General features: G+C 34.4%; 1 long non-coding RNA gene across 1 annotated transcript in view; it reads left to right on the top strand.

The window, feature by feature from the left end:
* The window catches only part of LOC143248401 (uncharacterized), a 30056-nt gene extending 8910 nt beyond the window's left edge, over window positions 1-21146 (top strand). The window contains exons 2-3 of the long non-coding RNA XR_013026969.1: window positions 9597-9772; window positions 20714-21146. This is a non-coding gene — a long non-coding RNA (uncharacterized LOC143248401). The remainder of the gene's footprint in view (window positions 1-9596; window positions 9773-20713) is intronic.
* Window positions 21147-21711: the final 565 nt, after the last annotated feature.

Raw genomic sequence — 21711 nt, 5'->3', positions numbered from 1 at the left:
ACCTTTTTGTTTTGTTTTATTCTTTGATTGCTTTGTCAGGTATTACCGCGAACACTCTTTTGTTTCAATACTTTGTTTTCAAATCTCATACACGTTTAAATTACACAATTTTTCGACGTGGCGATTCGTGATAAAAACACTTTACTATTGTCATCTTATAAAATGAGTATCTTATTTCTCACATTTCAAATTGACAACACTTATTATGTTTGGCATGGCCAGGTAAGGGGTTAAGGCACTCGACTCTCAATCCGAGGGTTTCGAGTTCGAATCCCCATCACACGAAACATGCTGGCCCTTTCAGCCGTGGGGGCGTTATAATGTGACAATCAATCCCACTATTTGTCAGTAAAAGAGTAACCCAAGAGTTGGCGGTAGGTGGTGATGACTAGCTGCTTTCCTTCCAGCCTTACACTACTGAATTAGGGACGGATAGCGCAGATAGCCCTCGTGTAGCTTTGCGCGAAATTCAAAAACAAACAAACACTTATTCGTGTAACAATAGTATATACAGAACAAACTTTCTCTTTGAACAGATACGGTGTTTGTTCAAATCCATGGTATATCAAACAAGTGACTTTACTTATAACTCCAGATAGAAATACTGAAATTTCCACTCATAACTTCGTAAACAAGTTACATCTAACATCTTATTGTAAGTTACCAAACAAACTACATGCAAGGAAAGTTAAGAAAGTTTAATTTCAACTAAAATATTCTATCTAACATTTACGAACACACCCTAGCGTATACTGAAAAAAATTACATCTATTAACTATAACACTGAAGAAACTAAGCTAGTATTTATAATACAATTTAATGTGTTGTACTAATGCTGAGGTTTATCAGGTTTGTTACTGTTTGCCGTATATTTCAAACCAAAGTGCACAGTGAGTTGAATTACAGCTTTAGAATAAGTCTACCAAGGTCCTTACTTTTACAGTTTCGTCTTTAAAACCAAAAATGTTCATTGTGTAGAAAAAAAATACCAGTTTAAGTGAAATACACTATTAATTATTTTTTTGAATAAATAACTGTTAATAACACCTTTTGAGTACAAGTAAAACTACGAAACGCAAGAACGCATCTCCGATTTTCCTGTGGCCCAAGTTGATAAGAATGGTGACACATTACTTCTTGAAGGGAGGTATCAATGATTAACTTCTGTGACCCAAGTTAAGAATGACGACACATTACCCCCTGAAGAGAGGTATCAATAATTAAATCCTATGATCCAAGTTAAGAATGGCGACACATTACTCCCTGAAGGGAGTTATCAATGATTAACTCCTGTGACCCAAGTTAAGAATGGTGACACATTACTCCCTGAAGGGAGGTATCAATGATTAAATCCTGTGATCCAAGTTAAGAATGGCGACACATTACTCCCTGAAGGGAGTTATCAATGATTAACTTCTGTGACCCAAGTTAAGAATGGTGACACATTACTTCTTGAAGGGAGGTATCAATGATTAATTCCTGTGGCCCAAGTTAATAAGAATGATGACACATTACTCCCTGAAGGGAGGTATCAATGATTAATTCCTGTGGCCCAAGCTAATATAAATGGTGACACATTACCCCTTGAAGGGAGGTATCAATGATTAATTCCTGTGGCTCAAGCTGATAAGAATAGTGACACATTACCCCTTGAAGGGAGGTATCAATGTTTAACTCCTGTGGCTTATGCTGATGAGAATGGTGACACATTACCCCCTGAAGGGAGGTATCAATGATTAATTCCTGTGACCAAGTCCTTCCCTCTAGTCTATCATCTGGACATCACAGATGGCTACTCTTAATTATTCTCGTTCATTTGATCAACAATCCAACAAATGAATGTACAATAATTACATCGAAAATCTACACAAGTGATGTTAAGCTTATAGTTTAAGAAGTGTATAGACAACACTATCTTCATTTAATGTACATAACTTCTAACTTGTTGAAATTGTGTGACAGGTCAGTTTATATTTATAAACTACTTGATAAATTTGAAGAATCATGCACGATGTTAAGAAATTATTGTTAATCACGAGTTGTTGACGCACGGACACCACGATAGGGCACGAGTCAGCATGGTGTGATACTAATAGGTTTCAAGTCTTTGAGAAAACGAAGTTAAAAAAGGGCAGACAAAGCTTTAGATATGTTTGTTTGTTTGTTTTTGAATTTCGCACAAAGCTACTTGAGGGCTATCTGTGCTAGCCGTCCCTAATTTAGTAGTGTAAGACTAGAGGGAAGGCAGCTAGTCATCACCACCCACCGCCAACTCTTGGGCTACTCCTTTTACCAACGAATAGTAGGATTGACCGTAACATTATAATGCCCCCACGACTGAAAGGGCGAGCATGTTTGGTAGGACCGGGATTCGAACCCGCGACCCTTGGAGTTTGTTTAATGATAAATTTAAGTACGGTAATATTTAGTCCTAACTAAACAAAGGAAAAAAAAACGTACACAAGCTAGAGTATTAATTTATCTTTCTAACGAATATAGGCCGTACTTAAAAAGGCTTAACTAATCTTGGGCCTAAGACAAATGGACTTATAAATTTCGGTGTTTGCGGTTAGAATTGTTTAGTATTATTCTATAAATGCTGCAGTGAACGAAGTATTGTACCAATAAAGGTAATAATTTGAGTGTGGAAGTTTTGTGTCTCTGCTAGTCTCTTGTAATTAAAGTCCACCTAAAACAGGTATTTGAATTCTGCAGTTACACTATTTGAATGTATGACACGTTCGTAAAGTCCACCTAAAACAGGTCATCTTTACAATAATTTGAGTGTATGAAGTTTTGTGTCATCTTTACACTATTTGTCTGTATGACAATCGTAAAGTCCACCTAAAACAGGTCATCTTTACACTATTTGAATGTATGACACGTTCGTAAAGTCCACCTAAAACAGGTCATCTTTACACTATTTGAATGTATGACACGTTCGTAAAGTCCACCTAAAACAGGTCATCTTTACACTATTTGAATGTATGACACGTTCGTAAAGTCCACCTAAAACAGGTCATCTTTACACTATTTGAATGTATGACACGTTCGTAAAGTCCACCTAAAACAGGTCATCTTTACACTATTTGAATGTATGACACGTTCGTAAAGTCCACCTAAAACAGGTCATCTTTACACTATTTGAATGTATGACACGTTCGTAAAGTCCACCTAAAACAGGTCATCTTTCATCTTTACACTATTTGAATGTATGACACGTTCGTAAAGTCCACCTAAAACAGGTCATCTTTACACTATTTGAATGTATGACACGTTCGTAAAGTCCACCTAAAACAGGTCATCTTTACACTATTTGAATGTATGACACGTTCGTAAAGTCCACCTAAAACAGGTCATCTTTACACTATTTGAATGTATGACACGTTCGTAAAGTCCACCTAAAACAGGTCATCTTTACACTATTTGAATGTATGACACGTTCGTAAAGTCCACCCTATTTGAAAACAGGTCATCTTTACACTATTTGAATGTATGACACGTTCGTAAAGTCCACCTAAAACAGGTCATCTTTACACTATTTGAATGTATGACACGTTCGTAAAGTCCACCTAAAACAGGTCATCTTTACACTATTTGAATGTATGACACGTTCGATGACTGTTATGTGTTCGGTAATCATTTTCACATCTAGATCGTTATTTCATATTTTGGAATCAGAATCTTCTTTATGGAAATCTCAGTAGTGAACAGAACAAGTTTACAACACTGTATGTAGAGAGAAGGAGAAATAAAACCTGACACATCAGTGTGTTGTGGAAAAGATATGGGATACACATGTTGTGAAAGAGAAATGGATCTGGTGCATTAGCATGTTTAATTTCTCGATTAGTAGTCAGGGTTAGTACACGTAAAGAAAAAGCGAGTGAAGTCACAGATTATTAAATGTGATATTGAAGATGTGAATCCTAACAGACATGTTTGTGAGTCCATTCAAAGATATATCCTGAAGATAACGCTACTCCTGGAATAAATGTTGCCTGTTTAATAAAGAAGAGATACAACACCACAATGTATCGGTGGCTATCAAAAATGCTAGAATTATTTTATGACATGAACTATGTAACTAAGTCTAGGTTCCCTTTATAAGAAAACCGAAACCAAGACAACTGGCTAAGAGATACGAATGTAACAACACGTCACTGATTGATATCAAGTCTGAAATATATCAATAGCAACACGAACATTTCATGGCTGGAAATATATCAAAATCCGCTTCTATTGGACACAATTTTTGTGCCTTCTTATCAGAGAGAACTAACATAAACAAAACGAAATCAGACGAGTACAGAACGGATATGATTCTGGTTTTAATCATTTTCCTAATAAAAATACAACATAAAGTCATAAGCTCTGTCTGTTTGGTAAACACAGAGATATAAACATAGAGTTTGTTTTTTTTTTCTAGGCAAAAACCTTGTATACCTATCACAACTGGATATACGTACCATCACAAACATTTTCATATTAAGTTATGTTAATATACGTACGAAACGTTGAATATAAAGAAACATTAAATTGTCGAAACGTGAAAACTGACACGAGAGAACATAAGACATAATTATGAAAACAGATACATATGTTAACACGTAGCATCGGCTACAAAAAGTTGCTACTATTAAGATGCATGAAATGAATTCCACAACTTTGTAACACTTTAGAAATCTTAGAGAAGCCGCTTTCTCCTGACTATATATTAACTCGTAAGTGCACGAGGTCACTTTCCAAGCGGTGTGGCCTATAAATCATTTACACTTCGCTCCAAGCATTCTTATAACCGTAGTATGATGGTCACATAGGGCAGGGCTGGTTGAAGGGTTCGGTAAATTCGAAGGTCAGACGTCTTTCAGCCCTCCTGCGGGTTATTAAAATATGATCTTGTACATTCAAGGACGGCTTGGGTTTGGGTTATGTAGTTCACTGTTGTGAGTCGAGCTGTGAGGAGGCACTCCTTGTACAATAGTTTATTTTTCCACAGAGGATTTTAATGTTCACCTGAAAAGAACAAACATCATATAACAAAGAAAACCGATAAAGTCTCCTGTCTAGCTAGTTATAAAAGGAAGCCCATATTTTAATCGACATTAATAAACTAAAAAATTGCTAGTAAACGACTAAAAAAAAGTTTTGTAATGAATTAGTTACAAAAGATCCAAGTAATTTATTTGCATATGTTTTACGTGGTTACAATATACAATCGGGTGAGACTCCTTGATTATTACCTACTAGACTCGTATCACAACACAATCCTTACTAGATTCAGGCCTGGCATGGCCAGGTAGTTAACGCACTCGACTCGTAATCTGAGGGTCGCGGGTTCGAATCCCCGTCACACCAAACATGCTCGTCTTTTCAGTCGTTGATGCGTTATAATGTGATGTTCAATCCTACTATTCGTTGGTAAAAGAGAAGCCCAAGAGTTGGCGGTGGGTGGTTATGACTAGCTGCCTTCCCTCTAGTCTTACACTGCTAAATTGGGGATGTTTATATGTTCATACTGTATTCAACCGTGACTAATTCTTGTACCACACCTGAGTTGTTTAACCAGTAAGATATTTTACTGATATCCAATAAACAAGTTTCAGTAATGTATGTGACAATATTAAGATTAATACAGGCAGCAAATGAAAAGTAAACACAAGTGAACAAACGAAACAAGGCTTTCTACACTGTAAGGCTTGTGTATATTGTTTACAATATCGCCGGCTTCTTGTTGTGACCTCGACTTGGTGTTGAGGATGGGCGGATTTTTGAAAATCTGCACAGAAATAGGAAGAACTCCAGACCAACAGACCAGGAAAATAAAGCATGTGCTGTTTTTTGTTTTGTTTTTTAAATTGTGATTTTGTGCAAAGCTACAAGAAGGTTATTTGTATTAACAGTTCCTAATTTAGCAACGTAAGACAAGAGGGAGGGCAGCTAGTCATCACCACCCACCGTCAATTCTTGGGCTATTCGTTTACCAAGAAATGGTGTGGTTGATGTAACATTATAAAACCCCCACGATTAAAAGTTTAGGATCTTTGGTATAACAGGGATTCGAACCCAACCCTCAGATTACGAGACGAACACCCAACCACCTGATCAAGCATGTACCTAGATCCAATTTTAGGTTAGGAAAACGTTTGTGAGACATTCCATAAGACATTAAGTTAGATACCTCAACCACATGAGTAGGTATTCTAGCACCTGGGCAACAAGTGTGTCAAACTCAGGCTTGGGGCAAACTATAATGAAACTATGACGTCACAGTCCTACGAAGTTTTACCAAAAGAAGTTGAAGTCATGCGATGATGTCACCAGAGCAGATGACGTCATAAGCTAGAGACAATGATGTCATCAGAGTGTCATCAGAGGGTGCATTGCTAGACAACCATGACAGACGAGCTCGACGTCTGAGATGGTGATGTCCACGATGTGGAACCAGAAGACGTAGCTAGCTATATTAGGGAAATGTGATATCAGTTTGATGTCAGAAAGCCTGTTACTGCAGGCCGATTGCATTACTAATATTTATAAATAGAATGTGTTTCTAAATATAATGTTTGTGTAGACAAATGGTGTTGCTAGGCGGCTTGTTTTACTATACACGGATGATCTTATAAAGGTGGATAGTGTTAAAGAGAATTACATATAGATTTCAGCTTGCATTTAATTGGTTATGTTTTACAAAGATGTATATTTTGATAGGACAACATGCAGATGTAAAAGTGCTGCTATAGGACAATAGTGTTGCTAACACATTTAACATATACTGGTTATAGTTTCAGTTTCAATGTTTAAGCATTTTTCCTGAAAAGAATTATCATTTAAATAGCTTGCATTTTTGTAATATTAATAATTTGACATAAATGCTTACATTTTCACTAGTTTAACTTTATGCTATCCGTATAACAATGTTCTTGTCAAAATATTTCAATTTGTTGTTTCTTATGATAAAGGAGAAGAAAATGCACAACCAATTTTGATTTAACATGCTGGTTATAATTTCAGTTTCTGTATTTAAGCACAACGTTTTTCACAGTCAATGTCCTGAAAAGGACACTTACTTAAATATCGTGCATTTTCACCGATTTATCTTTATCGATATAACTATGTAAATTCTTACCTTTCATCTTAAGAAAAAAACAAGTTAAAGTATTTTGTAAAGAATTTTTCTATTATTATCAAAGTCATTTTAGAGGTTTTGGTTTTGTTAAAATCCTCAAAGGTAAGACAAAACCACATTATATTTGATAAATCTCAGATAAAGTCGTCTTTCTCTACCAGAAAGTTTCTTTGATAGAACCTGATAAATTTAACTGTTACACTTTGATTAAACACGAATTGAACAATAAATTTATCCATTCGTGTCAATGTAGATCTTAAATATAGACACACACATTTAACACGATTTAACGTGTTAAAAAATGATGAGTTGATTAAGACCATTAATTTCACGTGCTTCAGAACTCGTAAAATAGGGCACACTGGTTAAGCGCATATATTAATAACATTTGATTTAATCTGTTTACTCAGTTTATTTCATAATAAATCATAGCATTTAAAGAAGTATTCAAATAAAAAATCCATGAACATAAATTCTGCCATTCTGAATTTGATAAAACAAGGAGAACTTTATTATATATGCCATATCGATACCATGATAAACAAACCAATATTTAAACAAAATAAATGGGATGTTATTAAAACACACACACACACACATGGGTTATGTGGTTTCGTCCTTATAGAAGAAAATATTGTTCATTTCTACTTAGAACATCTGCAGTAATGTTTGTCACCTTCCTTAGTTGAATATATTTTCCTATTTAAAGTCCTGTAGCTGTCGAATATGAATGTGCAAAGTAGTTTTGTAAGGTAATAAATTGGAATAATCGTCGTTTCTAGTAAGATAGGTAATAGATGAACCAAGTGCTTGTTCACGTTGTATAACAGTAGAGAAACCTAACTATCGTTTCTTCCCTACTTTACTGGCTTTTTTTCACTGCTGAGTTTGATCTCTTTTGGCCACTTCATTAATGTACTAGATAGACAGAAACAAAACACAGCTACGTTATTTACTAATATAATGAATGTGGCTGAAAACAAACATTTCTATGTCAAAGAATCATAGAAATAAGAGTTATAGGATATACGGAAGAATATACTTACATTTAAAGGTTGGTTCATCATTTTTACGTCTTTTCAGTAGAACTGTATCATTCTCATCATTGTGGTTAAAAAGGTGTGGTATTTATATTTGAAACGGATATTAAACAGGAGGTTATGTTGTAACTTATATTGAGGTTATCACTACAAATCAGAAACAGCTAAATCTGCATCTTGTAATAAAATCATAAACTTTACACATTAATTATTTAGTGGCTTTCAAATTTCACTGACATACAGAAACTCTACTTCAAGTGAATATTAAATTTATGCAGAAAATATATAATTATATAAAATGTGAACTGTTTATTTTGGAGTATAATGTAAACACATTGATAGCAGCAATGTGTCATAATTATGTTTTCAACCTTTGTTTTCATAAAAATGTTTTTTTATCCATACTGATTGCCCTCTTTGTTTAGTAAAACCGTGAGTCAGATAGAAGTTTCTACATTTAAATGAAAGCATTTTCTGATTAGCAAACACAAAAGGTCAACAAGCTTTCTTCCCCTTGCCATCCTGCCCTGTATATTTTTAAAACAGAAAAAAATTATCAAACCAATTAGTGGTCTTGAATATCAAACACGTGACTTATTTCAGAAATAGCCTGAAAATGACCAGGTAAACGTATAGACTAAATACAGTTAGTAAGAAATAAGCTCCACTTGACAAAGAAGTAGCAACAGTTATTGTTATTTACATACCTCCTTTAAACTCAACTGACTTATAAAGCTAAACATGTAAATAAGCGTCCTTTTCAAGAAAATCATCTGATGTGTAGCATCACTGATTTTAGTTGTGATCATAACATTGTTTTGTATCTGTTAATTTTATTTTTTGGACCGTATGTAAATTATAACGCGAGAAAATTAAACTGATCTTTTAACTGATTGTTTACAGTTGTTTACAGTACAGTTGTTTACAGTCTATATAAAACCTTTCAAACTGATACGAAATGAGCATAATTTGTGTTAAAATTAATTCAGTAAAATTATAAATTATGATGTTTACAGCACCAGAGGTTTTGTTAAAGTAGTATGTGTGTGGACAATATTGTATATGTTAAGCTCACTATTGTTGTCGACACAAGTGTAAAAATAAAAACTCCTACCTAAACTTGGATATTAGCAAGATATTAATATGTCTGTTCATGATTTCGTTGTAAAACGTTTTCATGTATATAGCTCCTTAATAGATATGTCTTTTTATGTAAGATTAGATTGCAAAATCTTTATTGTGATAAAATTAATAGCATTGAAAAGAAATATTGTGTCAATAACTTTTAATTATGTAAAATTAATAATAGTTTCGCATGTAATTATATCTCTACATAGACAATGAGTTCCTCATTCTTCAGTTAGAGAAATTACGCTTTCTATATGTCTGTGACCATGTGATGACTTTTGTATTTCTTAACACTCAAGGTATATCAAGACTGGCACTAGTCTTGATGTCGCTGTCCCCACAATTCGTATGAACGATCCTGTGATGACCTTCCAACAAATAACTGTTTTGACATCAGACAATCTCAAGGTCTATTGAAGAAGAAAGTTTTGTCTTCAAGTGAATGAATGTTCTGTAGAAAATGTATGGGTGAAAAGTAAGTCATTCAATTATTATATTTAGTCGTAGCAAAGTAAGTATTCGTTTCAAGACGATAACAGCATGTAAGATAAATTATTTGTTATAATGGCTATCTTACTCAAACAAAGGATAACATGTATGCTATAATAGTTATCTCATTGACTTGTAAAAGTGAAACATCAGATGTCCTATAGAACACTGTTTGCATGAATGTAAATAAAATAAAATATTTTGTCAAAAACATAGGTATATATAAAAAGACAAACTATTGAAAGCACCTGATATTTAAATAAGTTTCCTTTTCAGGACATCAACTGAAAAACTATGCTTAACTACAGAAAATATAGTAACTGCGTTAAATCAAAATCGGTTCTGTGTGTTTTTGTTTGCCTCCCGCTAGTACAGCGGTATGTCCTCGGATTTACAACGCTAAAATCAGGGGTTCAATTCCCCTCGGTGGGCTCAGCAGGTAGCCCAATTTGGTTTTGTTATAAGAAAACACACATGTTCTTGCTCTTTACCGTAAGAAACAACAAATCGAAATATTTTGCTAAGAGCATAGTTATATGGATAGTACAGAGTTGGACTAGTGAAACTGTAAGCATTTTCATTAATTTATTGCATGACATCTAAGTAAGTGTTCTTTTTAGGACATTGTAAAAAGTATGCTTAAATATAAAAAATAAACTATAATCAGTTTCTGACAAACGTGTACCAAATCATACTAACTTGTCTGGTCATATTGTTCAATATTTATAAAAACATTAGTCTGGTAAAACATTTTTAGCAGTAAGTTAAATGTGTTAGTAACACTATCTTCTTATAGATGCACAAGTAAGTGAAAAGTAAGATGAAACATGTTGAAACTTGGATGCTGTCCTACCAAAATACAGTAACATCAATGTATAGCGTACACGATCCAAGTTAAGTTGAAATGTGTATGCAATCAATTAAAGACTTTTGCCTCCATAAGACCATCCGCCTATATTAATACAATTGACCTAACAACCACATCCTCCTATATTTTCTATTTACAAAAACACAGTCCACCTATAAACAATGCTAGCAGAATCCCTCTATAGTGACAGGCCTTCTGGTACCAAACTATGATATCACTTCTTCCTAAGATACCCATACCCTCTGGACATCATCATCTCTGACGTCCGCTCGTAATGACGTTCTAGCGATGTACCCTCTGATGACACTTTGTGCAAATATGGTGTCGTCGTCTTGATAACATCATTGGTAGGCGGTAGCGTCTTCTGGTGAAAATTTGTGGAATTATGACGTCATAATTTCTAGTGAAATCATTATGTCCCTTACACTATCTGAGGTCGACATACACGTCGCGCCCTCTGGCGACGTGTTATTCATTTTAAACTATTCCAGGCAATTTGTATAGGTTTCTCTATCAGCTGTTTAGAAAGAATATTTGACTAAAAGTTCGTGCATAGATTTGTCACGTGCTAAGTTTAGACTTAAATTATAGTATTTAACTATTACCTGTGTGAAATGGCTAATTTTTGGTTACGACTTTTCAACAACCAGTCAACTCAGGCCTTTCGATTTATCTACTATGGTTCAAAATCAGAGGTGAATAAAAATTGCATTTCACATCTGTCTTATGTCTGCTACATTTCGCTGTCCGAGAAGCTATTTGTTCAATACCAGAATGCATTAGTAGAGTTATACAACCACAGAGGCAAAAGGTGATGATTTTACTCTATAATGGACAAATTAACAGAAATGTGAGGACAAAACTAGCAAACAAATGAAAAACACCTGCATATAACTTGGTTTTTATAACAATTTTAGAACTATTAGTTTCCAGTAGCTTGCTGGCTTTCGACATTTAAACCGTAATGAACCACACTTAGAAAATAGATGCAAATTTATATATATAAAAAAGATCTAAGTACAGTTGTTTAAATGTATATGCAGTACAAATTACATTAGGGTAAAAAGAAGTGGCTCGTACTTTCCTACAAAGCAAAATGTCCTGGTTAGAGAAACAGAAGCTTACCATATTTATTGAGTTACAGAAAATAACGGGCTCAGGCAAATAGGTTTTACATCATAATTTTCATGATGCAAGGGAAGATGGATGCCATGTGGGTCTACAATAAAAACACCAAACATTAGCTTCATGTTCCTTACATGATTGATGTTCGTGATGCAAGGGAAGATGGATGCCATGTGGGTCTACAATAAAAAACAAACATTAACATGTTCCTTCATGATGTTCGTTCGGATGCCATGTGGGTCTTAAAAACACCAAACATTAGCTTCATGTTCCTTCATGATGTTCGTGATGCAAGGGAAGACGGATGCCATGTGGGTCTACAATAAAAACACCAAACATTAGCTTCATGTTCCTTACATGAATGATGTTCGTGATGCAAGGGAAGATGGATGCCATGTGGGTCTACAATAAAAACAACAAACATTAGCTTCATGTTCCTTGCATGATGTTCGTGATGCAAGGGAAGATGGATGCCATGTGGGTCTACAATAAAAACACCAAACATTAGCTTCATGTTCCTTACATGATGTTCGTGATGCAAGGGAAGATGGATGTCATGTGGGTCTACAATAAAAACAACAAACATTAGCTTCATATTCCTTACACCACAATATTAAGTGGAAGGCTCAAACAAAAAAAAACCAACAATTGTAAGAATACTGTAGCTGAAATATAAATAAACCTAAAATAAGATATTTCTAAAAGTGGTTACAACCAAAGTTAAGCTTGACATATCGAAGTTACACAACTGAAAGGAAAATTATGTAGTCTACTAATTCAGGTCACGATGATCCTTTTAAAACTAAACTAGAAGGATTTCTTCCTTTCTTCTTTTATATATTAAAAAAAAAGCCTGACCCGAAAAGTTGCGTCACTCAATATTTGACTAATCACAAGCAGACAGATTTAACTTGTGAAACTGTCAAACTGTTTATCCCGATTCTTGAGTCAGTAACCTTACAAGGCCAGTTTGGGGGTTACCAAACTCGGACAAACTAGTAAAATAACACAGCTAGAAATACTAGACTTACAAGAACTATTTAGAGACAAAACTCGGTGTCAAGCTTGCAGAAAACTAGCAGTAGTCTTACTGGTTAAAATAAAATAATACACGAAGTTAAAGCTTCTTTTTAAATAATTATAGCGAATAGTATAAGACGATATATAGCTTGTAATAACAAAATATTACTGCTGTTTCCTGATCAGAGTTAATAATGGACCTTATTACCCAAACAAACTAAAATTCACAATCGAAACATCAGAAAGTACAGTTAAAATAAGTACAAATTTTCTAAAATTAAACTAAACCAATAATAATAATATTATAGAATGTACAATAAAACGTGAGAACAGGAATAGAACCAGAACTTCGTGTGAGACATTTCAAACTTTAAAGTAAAATTGTATGATAATTACCCATTGTTCTATTTACTATAAAATATTAATTAAACATTATAGCTTTCATATTTTTAACACTAAATTTAGAGATGTTTCAGTTTTTTGAAGAGATAGAAACTTGTATTATTCATTAATCAGAGTGAGAGAGATCATTTACGTGGTAGTGTAGTGGCAAGATACAAAACTCTCATTTAGTTATTTTTACCAATGTTTTATTCCAAGTATCAGCTAGATCTGACCTGGTCCTGTTTCGATATAGAATCTACAACTATTCTTTGGATTTGATCTGATCTGATCATGTCTCAGTGTAGAATCTGCAACTGTTCTCTGGATCTGATCTGATCTGATCATGTCTCGGTGTACAATCTACAACTGTTCTCTGGATCTCATCTGATCTGATCTGATCATGTCTCGGTGTAGAATCTGCAACTGTTCTCTGGAGCTGATTTGATCTGATCATGTCTCTGATCTGCAACTGTTCTCCGGATTTGATGTCATCATGTGTCGATGTGGAAGATTACTTGACCATTAATCTAAATATTCATATAAAAGCAAGACTGCGTCACCAGTAATTTAAAAATTATCTTCCGACAAAAGGTTTATGAAAAAGAATGAACTTTTTACTACAAACTGTCTGAAAAACAAATCTACTTACGTGTATTTTTACCTGTAATCTATACCTATTTTAAGTTAAGTGTGGCCTAGCTTTAGATAGGAAGGTCTAAGGTTCGCGCTGCGATGACACTGAATACATTGCTTTGTTTCGTTATTGGATTTTTTTCCTAATGACAGTCAGTTTGGTTTTCTCGACTTAAAGCTATACAAGACCCTTATGACTCTCGGTGCAATTGACTAGTTTTCTTCTCATTTCTCTTGTCCAGTGGTTCCCAACCAGTGGTGCTCGCAACCCCAAGGGGTGCGAGATAACATTTGTTTTGGCCACCTTCACCTTTATTCTTAAATAAATAATTACTGTGAGGGGTGCGAGAACATATTAAATTTTTTTAGGGGTGTGGAGCATAAAAAAGATTGGGAACCACTGCTCTAGTCGATGGTTACATTTTAGGATATCTGTACTTGAACTCTAGGGTCTTAGACCTGCTCGTTTAATAAATGTACACAAAAGGTGCTATTTAGATTGAAAATTCTAATACCTCATTACATTGCCATAGAAAACATTTTAGGAGTTGTCAGGCTATTAACACATTACTCTCCTAAATATGTTTGAACATTCAATCTATGAGATTGAATCTTGAGGGATTTTAACTATAAATACTGCATATACATGACGTAATGTACTAAATTAAAATATGCAAGTTTTAATATATAAATTTTAACTATACATGCCATAGAAAAATGGTCAGGCCGTGGTCTGACTGGCCTTATCGCTTCCTAAAGCCCTGCCTGAATCTTTTGTTACAGAGTAATGTCTTTACAAAATATTTTAATATTTTGGTACAGTCGAAGACTTTGTTTTGACCAGTAATCTAATACAAACAAACACTGCTTTAGGTAGTTGTGTTTGTTTGTTTTTTTGAATTTCGCGCAAAATTACACGAGATCCATCTGCGCTAGCCGTCCTTAATTTAGCAGTGTAATACTAGAGGGAAGCAGCTGGTAATCACCACCCACCGCCAACTCTTGGGCTACTCTTTTACCAACAAATAGTTGGATTTACCGTCATATTATAACGCCCCCACGGCTGAAATGGCAAACATATTTGGTGTGACGGAGATTTGAACCCGCGACCCTCAGATTGCGAGTCGAATGCCTTAGCCACCTGGTCATTGAGCGATCATTGCAAGTGGACATTATTTTTGTGCAAAGCTACAAAAGGGATATCTGCCCCTAATTTAGCAGTGTAAGACTAAAGAAAAGGCAGCTAGTCATCACCACCCACCGTCAACCCTTGGGTTACTCTTTTTACAAACGAATAGTGGGATTGACCGTAACACTAAAACGCCCCTAAGGCTGAAATGGCGAGTATATTTGGTGTGACAGGGATCTGAACCCACTACCCACAGATTACTAGTTGAGCGCCCTCCATCACCTGGTCATGTCGGACCATGTAGTCGTGTGAACATCTTATCACATAAAATATATTTTAATGAAGTTTTAAACTAATTACCACAGATGTAAAATTTAACCACACTCCTAAATAGCATATTAATCACAGGTTTAGACACCCGTGATGGGCAGAACACGGATAGCCCTTTGGGTAGCTATTTGCTTAACAAGAACTTTTATAATTTGTATCGAAAGTTTCAATGTTTTTCAAGTTTAAATGTGTTTAAAAGTTTACGTAATTGTTATTATTAAGTTACGACAGTTTTATCTGGCTTCTTTTTTTAAAAAAAATTCTAATATAATAAATTTGAAATATCCACCAAACTAATCCAGCATAAATAGTTGTTGCTTAGCGAAAAGCTACACAATTGGCTGGTTAACTGTCTATATGCGCTCTGTCCACCTTTAGTGAAATCGAACCTCTTGGATTTCAGGTTGAAAGTCCATAAACATAAGAACGATGACCCCCTTGGAATGGTCTATAATAAGCGTATCAAAAGTACATACAGTGTGGGTATTTTGGCTATATTTGAAATGTTATGATCATGATCTAGGTAAAGCTGCAGGTCAGGTGAAGGTTGCAAAAAGGTTGATGGGGAATCATTGCTAAACGATGTGTCCTAAGCATGTAATTTGTAGGAAGACCTGAGGAAATTTCTTGTATTGATGTAGAATAAGCAAGTTTAAATACATAAGGCGTAGCTGTACTTGCCATAAAAAATATTCATGTCTACGATCTGAATGGACTTATCGCTTCCTACGACTCTGGAAATACATTCTTTGTGACCCAAAATTAGCTCACAGACTTGTTGCCCATTCTAACAAGGACATCTTTTTGGTGTATACATTTGAAACTATCAGAGACATTCCTCAAATAATTGGTGACTTTCCCACAGCAACCTGAAACTTTGGTTCATGAATGTGCGTGAAAGACCGAATCTAAGTACACAGTAAAGTCTGACTTATATGATGATGGTGAGGGGTGGAAGCCTCATTAATCACCCTTTCTTCAACCCGTCTTCCAGTTCGTTCAAAGTAAATCACAAGCTGTGAGAAACTTCTGAAAGCTTCTTACAGCTTTACAAGCAAACCTGCCAGACAGTTCCGCTGAGTGAAGAAGGCTAATGGTGGTTCCTGATTAGCGAGTATACATTTGTTTGACATAAGTAACCCTAACTCTAAGGAAATTTGAGTTAAATTGGCTTTGCTTTAGAAGTAAAAGGAGATTAATTGATGATGTAATTAAGTCTATATTAACAATTTCTCAAAATTAATAAGACTAGGTTCTGACAAAAGTTAAATTAATATTAGACCATAAAAGTCACATTCTTCGTGATGACGAGAAACCCTCTTGAAGTAAAAATGACTCAAACTCTTTTTGTTAACCTGAAGATGACCTAAGAAGGTTGAAACTTTGTTCTGTACTTTACTTTAATTAAACTTTTAATACCCATACCAGCTAATACAATTAAACTCGCATTTTGACAACACTTCAGTTGTGTAATGTAGGAAATAAAATGTATATCCAAACCTATAAAAACACACGTTATTAAAAATTGATGCTAAACAAGACAATAGAAATAGGACTCACGAAATGAGGCCAATACAGGTTTTAGAGAAACCTGTGTGGATTTCTTTCTTTAGTAACACAAAATACAGGTCAGAAACTGCTCTCTGGTGAACTTTTATTTACTGATACATAATATAGATTAAATTATGTTGAATGGTGGTCTTTTCTCTGTGCAATATACAACATACTTCATGGTTCTTTGAGTAACGAGCGATGTGGGTTTATACAATTCAGTAATGTGGAAAACGGTTCAAGGTCTACTGTATTATGAACGTTTGCTTGACAAATTTATAATGTAGACTCAGATATAGTGTGAGGTGTATGTTTTATGTATTAAGGTGTAATGTGGCCCAGCATGGCCAGGTGGTTAAGGCACTCGACTTGTAATTCGAGGGTCGCGGACCCATCGACCAAACATGCTCGCCCTTTTAACTGTGGGGGCGTTATAATGTATCGGTCATTCCCACTATTCGTTAGTAAAAGAGTAGTCCAAGAGTTGGCGGTGGGTGGTGATAACTAGTTGCTTTCCTTCTAGTCTTACACTGCTAAATTCGGGACGGCTAGCGCAGATAGCCCTCGTGTAGCTTTGCGCGAAATTCAAAACAAACAAACAAACAAGGTGTTAATTATATAATACTTTGTTGTAATATGTTTTATCGAGTAACGTTTAATGTAGTTTAGGGTCTACTCTCTGTTTGTGATATACATTAGGGTATACTTTTTATACCCTGTAAAGTATTTTCTAGTTTAGTTTATGAAGGGTGTGTTTTTGAGTAACGTCTCATAGGTCAGAGTTTGTCGTTTCCTCGAACTTTATCACGTATTATGTAATACAGGTTACGTCTATTATACGGTACACGTTTCTTTGGGCAATTTGTGCTACAGAGTAGAGTCTGCTGCATGGTAGATGTTCCAACGAATAACGTGTAATATATTCTGTGTTGTTAATACTTTAGTGTGTAAAGTGTAATATAGGTTATACTGTGTGATGTATGGCAAATGTTTCAATGAATACACAGAAAAGTATAATACACAGTAAAGTATATCATATGGTGGACGTCTCTTCAAATCACGTGTAATATATATCAGGGTTTAACAGTGTGGTAGATGATTTATCTATTAACATGTAATACAGGTGTATTGTAGATATTTAATTTAATAACTTGTAATATAGGTTATATTGTATGTTTTTATTTTCTTTTAAAGAGGTAACATAGTTCATTGTCTATTGCGTTGTTGAGTGGCGTATTTTATTATTTTACGTCTATATTACTAAAAATTTAGTTGTGAATTATAATAAAGGTTTTTGTCCATTATGTGATGAATATTTCTTTGGGTAACTCGTAATGTGGGTAAGGGTCTGTTGTGATGTGAATTTTTGATTTAGTAACGTGTAATGCATGTCAAGGTTACTTTTGTGTTGGATACCTTATTTAGTAATATATAATATATATCTATACTCTTTCTAAATACGTTCTGTGGTTGATACTTTATCGATTTACGTGTAATACAAAGTAGGATGTACTGGTATATTGTACATGAGATGTCTTATTCAGGAACATGTAATATACATTGCTTAGTTCGAAGCATAGTTTTTTTTTCCACATTTATTAACGTAGGCTATAATACAGAAGCCAAAACGTCGTTCCCTATTCAGCCAAGAGACTGTTGCAATCCATTAAAGTTCTCGAATCTACAATGTCTTTTCTGTCCAAAGCTCCACCTACAGTAATATCAGTTAGATCAAAGTAGAAAATTATTTCTTTACCAATTTTTTCTCCTTAATATTAGTTTAATATTAACAGACGTAAATTAGGATCAGAACTAAATGGTAGTTTGTGTACCAGCAAAAAACAACAACAACCAACTTGGGTTTTGTGTTTGTACAGACAACTAATGGTGACGATGGGTAATATCCAACCGCAACAGTCTTGCAGTATTTGTCTGTTAAATTTGTCGAAAAGCTACACGAGGTCTCTTTGCGATAACCGTTATATTTTGAGATGGAATTTGAACCCGCAAGAGGATCATCTTAACATTCAGGTCATGACCTCATTGTAAATACCGGTATCTTCCTATCCAATTATCCTCATTACAAAATTATTGTAGACAAACTGAAATGTAAACAACAATTAAGTTTCCAAATGTGTTACCAACAGTGAGAAAACAGTTGTTTATAGGTTGGTACCTATTGTACGTTTTAATAAAGGTTTAATTTTCCAATTGTAAAAGAATTGGACTTCTACAACAATATTTTCTTTTGAAATAATTTGACTTTTAAGCCATCACATAAACCTTATTTAAGTATGAGTGAAGGGACCATAACTATGAAAGAATGAAATACTTTAGATGTCTCCAGAATGAAGGTCCTCACGTTTATTATTATAAGTACTCTTTCTAAATTTAATCAAGCAGCGGAATATGTGTTATCCTCATTTTACACATTTACTGTGGACTTTATAAGCAGCGGAGTATGTGTTATCCACTTTTTACAGATTTACTGTGGTCTTTACAAGCAGCGGAGTACGTGTTATCCACATTTTACAGATTTACTGTGGTCTTTACAAACAGCGGAGTACGCCACATTTTACAGATTTACTGTGGTCTTTACAAGCAGCGAAGTACGTGTTATCCACATTTTACATATTTACTGTGGTCTTTAGAAGCAGCGGAATACGTGTTATCCACATTTTACAGATTTACTGTGGTCTTTACAAGCAGCGGAGTACGTGTTATCCACATTTTACAGATTTACTGTGGTCTTTAGAAGCAGCGGAATACGTGTTATCCACATTTTACAGATTTACTGTGGTCTTTACAACCCAAGCGGGGTACGTGTTATCTACATTTTACACATTTACGAATAATTTGACCATAGTATACAGTCTTTGAACACAAATGATGAGTTATTTGACTTTAGTTGCGATTTGCTTGACTTGGATAAAGAGTTTCATCTTACAAATAGTGAGTGGAGTTCGAGTCACCTGATCTATCAAACAAATAATTTTATTAGAGTATCAAAGCTTAGTCATCTGGCTCTCTAAGAATAACATAAGACACGAGTCTATGACTCCTTTAGGTGAGTCAGGAGACTAGGCTGAAGTATCAGTAGTGTAATGCATAGTGTTGAGGATGGTCATTACAGGGTGAAAGTTTATATCATGTTTTAATACAGTTATCAGGAGAGAAACAAATATTTCTGTGGTTAACTTCTAATAGTATATTTAACACCTTTTTTTAATATTTTCAAGATACTTTATATTTTTATCGTGTAATCAATTAATGACATATATTATAGAGGGTTTCATCTTTCAACATAATATAAAAAAAAGTTAAATAAGGCTTAATAGAAGTGAAGAGAAAGATATACAGACATATAACATTACTTTATTTAAAAAATAAGTAAATATGTTATTAGTACTCTCATAAATATAGGACATTTAATATCTGTCACAGTGAATAATAACCATGATAATAAACGTGGACAGAATCTAAGAATGTTGTTTTGGATCTAAAAAGAAAACCAACTGCTTTAAATAAAAAGCGACTAGAAATTATCTAAATTCCAAAATTATTGAGAAACTAGTCAGAAAGTATAAGTTACTTAAATCTTAAACAGGAATCTTCGTAATACTTTTATGAGTATCTAATCTCGTGGAAATATTAGAGGTGCGTTTAAATTTTTTTTTCCACGTTAGGTTTATGTTTGAATACTTAGGCGTAGCCATAAAAAGTTTTAATACCATTATGTTCTACCCATAACAAACGCCAGGTCACGCCATTATTATCCAACAAATGTGTCATTTTTCTTTTAACAACAAAAAAAGTCACATTCTTGAGATTTCCTTCAGAATGGAATTGTTGTGTCAGTTCGTGACTTAGTTTTCTTTTTTCAACAGTATCACTAGGCCTATTGAAGGGAAGGAGACATATGGTGAAAAGGACAAACATTATGTTATTCTGGTTCCACGAAACTCTAGACTCGACAAACCAGAGGCTGTGATTCAACTTGGTGATATGAGGGTTTCTAGACTAGCAAGTTTGATAAAATGCTGGTTTTCGATTAGCCATGAAAATAACTAAATATTAATTATTTGAAATAAAAGAAACAGTTCAAGTCCTTCTTATCTGGTACATAAGTGTAAAATATAATACATAGAATATCACTAGAACTAAACGAAGGACTCCATTGTTGTTGTTGATATTAATAAAATATTTAGTAATAATACGAAAAAAAAAACATCTTTTTAATCATTTGAGTTATGTATTTATAGAAGTTTTGGTTTATAAGATTTTACAAAATATCTGATAAAGAGACACTTTGTGGAACCATCTAATTTAAATAAGGAGAGAGCTAGAAAGAAGAAAGAAAACAATTATATCTGAAGTTGGTAAAATCACATTTTTTATCACAATAGTTAGGCCTAAGGAGTACACTGCTTCGCCAGCTTTTAAAACTTCAAATTTTAAAAGTTTATACATATATTAAAAATATCAGGAAAAAGATAACCTCCGTGTAAGAAAAAAAAGCTAGTTTATGTAATTCATAATTAGCATAGATTGAAAACTGGTAAATTTCATTTAAGTTTTTTTATTATTTCGTTTGTTTGTTTGAATTTCGCACAAAGCTACTCGAGAGCTATCTGTGCTAGCCGTCCCTAATTTAGCGGTGTAAGACTAGATGGAAGGCAGTTAGTCATCACCACCCACCGCTAACTCTTAGGCTACTCTTTTACCAACGAATAGTGGGATTGACCGTCACATTATAACGCTCTCACGGCTGGGAGGGCGAGCATGTTTGGCGCGACGTGGGTGCGAACCCGAGACCCTCGGATTACGAGTCGCACGCCTTACGCGCTAGGCCATGCCAGGCCCCCTTATTATTTCGATAACAGAA

Source organism: Tachypleus tridentatus, chromosome 4 (genome assembly GCF_004210375.1).
Source record: "Tachypleus tridentatus isolate NWPU-2018 chromosome 4, ASM421037v1, whole genome shotgun sequence".
Lineage (NCBI taxonomy): Eukaryota > Metazoa > Arthropoda > Merostomata > Xiphosura > Limulidae > Tachypleus > Tachypleus tridentatus.
Note: the sequence above shows the minus strand (reverse complement) of the source record. Positions and strands in the feature narration are given on the sequence as shown.